This window comes from Panicum virgatum, chromosome 4K (assembly GCF_016808335.1).
Source record: "Panicum virgatum strain AP13 chromosome 4K, P.virgatum_v5, whole genome shotgun sequence".
In the NCBI taxonomy this organism is placed as follows: domain Eukaryota; kingdom Viridiplantae; phylum Streptophyta; class Magnoliopsida; order Poales; family Poaceae; genus Panicum; species Panicum virgatum.
In genome coordinates this window covers 47,097,477-47,105,468 of record NC_053139.1, presented here as the reverse complement: position 1 = coordinate 47,105,468, position 7,992 = coordinate 47,097,477, and positions in this window count along the sequence as shown.

Genomic DNA, 7,992 nt, shown 5'->3' with positions numbered 1-7,992 from the left:
ACAAGAAATAACCAGAATATGATTTATATCCATCTTTAAGTTTATTAATCATGTGAGGGTCCAAGCCGCTCGTGACCGTGAGCACGGCTGATATATCAGTTTTACACTCTACAGAGGTTGTACACTTTCACCACAATTCGCGTAAAAGTTCCGAAGAACTTTGAACCCAACCACGCATATGTGCTGATCAGTCACAATACCACACTTCCGAGGTGTGATTGCATAGGGATGCTACGAGGCCTTTACAAAGATTCCCTAACCCATGACAATCTGCTAAGGTTTCAAGTCAAAGCGATCATAACACTGTCCTAATGAGGTGGTACCTTGCCAAATGACCATTAAACAATACCAATTGCCCCAAGAGGACCGAGCTATACCCCGTCGATGCATCCCCTCTTGCCCTTTCGGTAAGATTGTCACAAGCTAGAGTCTCTAATTAATCAGCCAAGACCAGAGCCATATAGTATTGTGGTTGTACGGTTTTCTTGGGTGGTTCTCCATGTTCCAATTAAATCATATCATCTTGTAAATAAAGCATAGATAGAAGTATGGTTAGGGTCACTTGCCTTTCTCCAACGAAAAGCCACTCTTACTGTCCTTTAGCTCTTGCTCACTTGGAATACTTGATCTTCACGCTTCGGACATCGATCCGTCTACTCGAAGCAAACATCGAACAACCATACAAAGCAAAACAAGAACAACTAAGAACAATACACCAAAAGAAAAGATTTTAAAAGAACGTACTAACGGACAAAGCTCGCTGGAACGGTTACGAGAACGCAAGAGACGCGAAAAACGGAACTAGGGTTACAAAAAAAACACTATCGGAAGTTTTGCGTTATAAAAGAAAATTAAAGAACTATAAACTTCATTTATTTTAATTAGAAACCACAGGTAAAATTTATTGAAAAAGAAATATTCTTAATTTAATTAACTCATATTATATTTTTTATTATTTGCAAAAGCAAAGTTAAACTTAATCAAATTTTATTTATAGTTGTCTATGTAGAAATTAACTCTAATCAACAATTTAATTAAAGAATAAAATTTGTGAGAGCATCCAAACGCATAACTTTATATGATTTATGTTGAACTAACAAATTAAATTAAAAACATATTGGAGTTGATATTAATTAAGTTAACATTAATTATAAAATCCGGAGTAAAAACTTAAATTGATTTTAATTGAAAACACTAGATGAGAGAACATTATTCATATTAAATCTATATTTAATTTTTAAAACAGGAACTATGGCACAACAATGTTACTAAACGATAGCTTACGCTAAAACAAGGTTAACGCAAAAAGAATGGGTCGAAACGGATCTAAAACGCGGAAACTACGCATGAAACAAGATTGCAAGGATCTATATGCGATTAACCGTAGACGCGAAGGGCTAGCTGGAAACTTTTGCAAGACACAAAAAAAACAGCAGGGATTTCCTTTTTCTTCAGGGGCCTAAACGCAAAGCTACCTGCTTCTCCAGGAGGTTACGTACAGAAGCGCCTCCATGGCTAGATGCTTACTCCCATGGCTAAAATTGATGCGATTTAAACCACAATCAAGAGGCACGATGCTGCGTCCGGCGTTCCTGAAGAGAACCTCGCGAGCACAGCAAGGATCGAGGGCCGGCGATGCAGGGGAACGCGATGCCCCAGGGTTAGGGTTTGCATGACGGTTGATGGCGGAGGCTCGATGAGGGTTCGAGGGCAGTGGTGGCGCTTTTATAGAGACGCACGCGGGCCGCGGCATCGGCCTTGGGCTGGGGGAGGTGGCGAAACGGGCCTGCGTGACAGCTGTTGGGCCGAACGCGCAAACGACTCTGGGTCGGGCTCGGGTTTTTTTTTTAAACCAAAACAAATTCAATTTAAATTTAAATTTGAAGAATTCGATTTCAAATTGAACGGCAAATAATAAAACAATGCGAAGCTGCATGAATGCAAACACACAAAACAACTTCATTTAAATTTTAGAAATTCAATCAAACTTTATTTATTTTTACTAAATTCCCTGCGAACAAAAGAAAAATGTTGACAAAATTTTAAAATTATGAGAAAATTGTTGCTTTATTATTTCTTTTAGTCACATCCTGAAATTTGAAAATTTCAGGGTGTGACAGTTTTGCTTTAGTCCCTGCAACATTGCTGTGTTTCATTATTTTTCCCTACCTAAGGTTGTGTTGTGTTAGAAATCAAGGTGACCCTATTACCCATCTAGCTGAGGACCTACACCTATGACACACCAACTCACTCTAGAGTTGGTCAGCCTCTCAAATTTCTAGTTACTTAGTGTATTGGGTCCTTTTGACGACAGAGTCATCTTTTCACTTTCGGGTGGCAGAGCCTAGCTACCAACAAATGAAGATGGATCACAACTTATACACTAAGTAGTTATATTGCTTAATTGGGAGACCAACATTTATAAAAAAAAAGACTTTAGCATTCAACACTCTCTTCTTTTAGTGGCTAGACTATCACTTAAGGACGTGTTTGGCACAGCTCCCAACAGCTCCAGATCCTAAAAAACAACTCAACTCCAAATTTTTCTAGCCAAACGATTCAACTCCAGGAACTCCAGATCCGCAAAAAAAACATGAATCTAGCTCCCAACTCCACCAATTCATGGAGCACCTCAAGGGGTGCTCTACAAACTCTAATTTTGTGGAGTTGGTGGAAATTACCCACCTTTGGCATCGGTTACACATACCCCTTCGCCTTCTTTTTTTTCCCGTCGTCTCCTAGCCGCGCGCCTCCTCCTCCCGACGCCACCTTTTCCGATCGCCTCCCCTGGGGCGCCGTCGCCACCAATCATCACGGCGTCTGGGTGGCCGGAGATCCGCCGGGGATGTCGAACTCGGTCCCTCCTCCACCGCCTCCGCCGTTTTGCTCCTCCAATCAACCCAGAAGAAACCCTAGGGTAGGCCTTCGTCATCCGGCGTCTGCAGGTGGCGGCATGGCCGGACATGGCGGCTTGGGCGTGGCTGGCCTTGACGGCCTTGGGGCAGCCGCCGTTGGGGATGCAGACTTCGCTCGGTTTGATCGTGATCCTAATTTTATGCCTACAATACCCAAAGGTACAAACGATTTGCTGTTCTTGCAGACGCATCGGATACATCTTCTGCGGAAGCCAGTGCCACTTGTATGGATACTTTTCGGGATGGACTTGCCACATCACTCGCTCTTGGTTGGAACTAGCTTGTAATGGAATAGTGAAATTTTATACTTCTTAGCGTTTGAACAATTGATGTGTGTTTAACGGATTGTGATGATCAAATTTATTATGTGATCAAATGGATGGCATATTTATTTGATATTTGCAAAAAAAAAGACACATCCTCCTTGCGTCATGCACTAGTACAGGCGCAACAAGAAAAAAACAGCAAACAAAAAAACCCAAGGGCAAAAAAGGAAAATCTGATGAAAACCTCTGTTTCTAGAGCTGGAGCTGTTATTTTGCCAAACACATTTCTCCAGCTCCACAATGAGAGCCCAGCTCCGCGCTAGAGCTGCTCTATGGTGGAGCAACAGCTCCAGAGCTTGTTTGGCAGAGCTGAAGCTCTGCCAAACATGCCCTAAATTTCTCTCCTAGCACTACCGCTCCTCTTCTAAAATGCCCATGAATGGATGCCATGGCAAAGGAGGGGTTCTCTATTTATAGACCAGGGTGGACATGATATTGAGACAAGTGTCCCCCTTCTAGAGAATTCTTAAACATTCTAATATTTTTTAAATTTATTTATTACTAATTCTAGAGTGTTCTATAGAAAATATCCCATTCTTGCGTTGTGAAGAACACTCTAGAAATTTGTCTTGCACCCTTCTCGACACTCCCCCTCAAGGCAAACTTCCCTCTAGAGTTGCCTTACAGACCATGCCAAGCGTCTTTTGAAACTTCTCAGACTTTGTCTTGTGAAGGCCCTTGGTGAGGATATTAGCAGTCTGTTCTTCTGTCTTGGTAGGTATCATCTCAATCTCTCCCTCAAGTACCTTTTCTCTTATATAATGATAGTGAACTTCTATGTTCTTACTTTGTATTCTGCCGGCTGGTGGAGGTTCTTGTAACACCTCAGGTGTTAATAACTGATAATTAGTAAAAAATAGATGAATTACCAAAAAACAAATCAGCAGCAGCTCGTGTAGCACCTCTGGGTGCGCGTAGCGCAATCCTCTCAATCTCCTCTTTTTCTTTCTCTCCCGTCACGGTCAACGACCGCATCTGAAGCAGAAGAAATAGAGTGAGAGAGAGGACGGCGGACGGCGATGAGGGAGGCGGCGGCCGCTCCCTGCGGCGGCGCTGGAGGTCCTGCGCCGGGCGGCTCCCCGCCGGGAGGGGCCGCGGAGGGGCGGTTGAAGCCGGGGGGCTCCCTCCCTTGCGGCGGCTGGAGCCCGCACGGGGAGAGGCGGCTGGAGCCCGCGCGGTGAAGGGGCGGCGCCGTCATACATGCCGCCGGCGACGAGGTCGACGCGCTGTGTCGGGGCCCCTGCTGCCACCACGGCAGCACGGGGTAGGGCACGGACGCCGGAGTAGACTGCGGCTGCCACCACGCAGCGCAGATCGGGGTCGACGACAGCTTTCATGGCGGCGGTGATGAGGTACGTCACGATCTGCTGTTGCTAGAACGCGAGGACGGCGGCGGATTAACTCGATCCTGCGTGATGGAGGGCGCTTCCCCCGGTGGAGGTCATGAGGGACCTCCCCGGGGGCGCGCTAGGAGGCCGTCGAGGGGGCTTCCTGGATGGGAGCCGTGGGGGACGGCCGGTGGCGCGCAGGAGGCAGGAGGGGCGCCGGCGGCGCTAGGGTTAGGGCAGCGGAAGATAGCGTAGGATCTCAAACCCTAATCTCGTGATACCATGTAGAAGGGATAAAATTGGTATAATTGATGGATAGTAGTAGTTCGAGGCCTCGGCCGGTATATATAAAAGTACAAGACTTAGGGTGCAAGGCAACCCCACCGAATATATATAGCAGTCCGGATATAAAATCTAAACTACTAAATATACTCTAACACATGCCATGCCTGCCTTTTTGTTGGGTTGCTGCGGCTTGACGACGACACTGATGCTGGCGGACGCTTCGATGCGCTGGACAGGCTGACTGCTTCAGCAGTTCAGCGAGGGCCGATGGTGGCGCACCTCATCTCCTCCACCAGCTTGCGTTGGTTGGCCTGCCGAACCGAGCGCGACAGCCGAGACGGCGTCACAGCGGAGGAAGAGACGGCGTATACTTGGTGGATCAACTTTTTTTTTAGAGGTGACCTTCATGCCGGCCGGCCGCCGGCCTGGGCCTGCTCCGCTTCGTGTGGACCTGGGCCTTGCATTGTTTTTTTCTGAATTTTTTTTATTTTTACATTATTTTTATTCGATTTATCAAAAATATATGTCGTTATATTTTTTTTTGCAAAAATGTCACCCTGCCGCCGGTTCGTTTGGCGGTAAGGAGTTACCGCCGGATGAACCGGCGGTAAGATATTTGGCCCACGGCCCAGGGAACTTACCGCCGTTTCATCCGGCGGTAGCTCCTTACCGCCAAACGAACCGGCGGTAAGTGCTACCGCCGGCTACAGCGCGGCTATAGCCGGCTGTAGCTGTCCTGTAGACGGCCAGCGCCCTACCGCCGTTTGAAACGGCGGTAGGTATTCCCACAATTTTTTTAATTTTTATATGCTCTCACTGCTGTAATTAATTGTATAATTATTTTATAGGCTGTCTGAACTGTAATTATTTTCTTTACATTTAGAGATATTTCAGAAAATAATAGAGATAGCGGAGGTTAGGGAAATATTTTTTTAAAATTTATACAAATTAGATTTAACTCTAATAGTCTGTGAAAATATATTTTTATGAGATATTCATGAGTTTCAATTACGATTTCGATGTCCTGACACCTTGCATCAGATTCTTCTGCACCCCCACTATAATTAAAAATGTGGGAGGACCTACCGCCGTTTGAAACGGCGATAGACATGCGTGAACCATGCCTATAGACCAAATAGCTCCATCTATAAATAGAACATCGCCCCATCTCATATGAAGTCAATAGCCATCTCATACGAAGTCTTTAGCCATCCCTGCACGACCACCATGTCTTTCTTTGGTTCTACCTACATTCCGTAGAACAAGATTAGAGAACCTGTGCCTCAAGGAGTGCAGGTTCCAATGTGCTTCTGCGGTTCGTTGTGCAAGCTGATGGAGTCCAAAGTTTTGGGCGATGACTTCGGCAGGAGGTTCTTCATGTGTGAGAACTACGAGTACGATCCGCCAAAGCGCTACGGCAAGGACAAAGCGAAGGTTATCACCTCGCACTATCTAGTTTGCGCCTTCGGAGTTCAGTAAGTTAATTCTAACTCGGCTTGGAAATAGAGTCTGCCACCTCTTTGTGATTTCATACAGTGGCTGGACACGGAGCAATCGACCGAAGCTAAGGAACACGTTGAGCGCGAAGCAAGGTGGGCTGCGGAAAGGTGGCAGCGAATGCTGCAAGAGGAAAAAATGGAGGAGAAGCGCAAGAAAGATAAAGAAGAGATCCAGAAGAGGTTCGCAGATGTGGAACGTCGGCAGGCGGAGGAGCGTGAAGCTGATAGGGAGAGGAAGCGAGAGAGGGACCGCCGTGCGAAGGAGGCGGGACCCGAGGCTATTAGAAAGGGGAAGTATCCTCGGTGCACTCAGTAGATGACTATCATGTAATGTTCGAATTTCATATTCCCTAAGGCATGTTAGGTTTAGATGGAACACGACGTTAGTGTGTTCCATGTACATGCCAGTGCAATTGTTATTGTAATTTCAATATCAAATTAATCTGCATTGTGTAATTTGTACTAGCTACAACTAGATTTTTCAGAAGCATTGCCCTACAAATAAACTTTTCAGACCGACGCGATGACAACTCCATGGGCATATATCGGCCAGTACACACAATAAAAACAATCAAAACAATCACCGTTCATACATTGAACACAAATTAAATAGTGGTCCATATAATTCAACGCACAGAACACATGACATGGCATGTCAGGACCTGTTCATACATTGAACACAAATTAAATAGTGTTTTCCAGGCTTTTGGGTACATGGATACGTTTTCAAGTCGTAGTAGCTACCAGGATTTCTAAGACATATAGTGTGCAGCAATGCCGGCACATTTCTAAATCACTAATATTTCTAATACTAATCTACAAATTATTATTACTAAAACTAAAAATAAAAATATACCTAACACACTAGTGGGCGCGCGAACCAAAGGGCGAGCGCGCGGCCGGGGGAGCGCCGGCCGGCCGAACCCCGGCGCGCGGGGCCGGTCCTCACCAGACGCGACGCGGGAGGCGGAGCGGAAGGGCCGCGGGGCTGGCGGGCGGCGGCGCGCGAGAGGGAGCGGCGCTTGGCGGGCGGGCGGCGGCGCGGGGAGTGAGCGGGCTGGCGGGCGGCGGCGGGCGGGCGGGATTAAGAGGGGGGCCTTACCGCCGGTTGGTCCGGCGGTAGGTTCTTACCGCCGGCTCATCTGGCGGTAAGCGCCAGCTACCGCCGGTTCAACCGGCAGTAAGTTACCGGCCCACGAAGGCCCATTGGTCTGGCCTCTTACCGCCGGATGAACCGGCGATATGTTGTCAGGCGGTGGGCCAGAACCCTTACCGCCGGATGAACCGGCGATATGTTGTCAGGCAGTGGGCCAGAACCCTTACCGCCGGTTCATCCGGCGGTATGTTATTACCACCAAACGAACCGGCGGTAGGGTGACATTTTTGCAAAAAAAATTTGGATATATATTTTTGATAAATCAAAAAATAAAAAAAAATAAAAAAACTCTTTTTTTCTGATAGGATCTGGGCCTTGCATTACGGGCCGGCCGGCTGAAGCCCAACCACCTGCCCTTCCCTTCTCTCTGTTTTTTTTTCTCTCATCTTTGTTGCGTCTCTACGCAAGGAGTAGAATCACACTTGATCATTATCCTAAAAAACGTTAGTATATTTATTTCAAATATGATTTCGATGTTCAAAC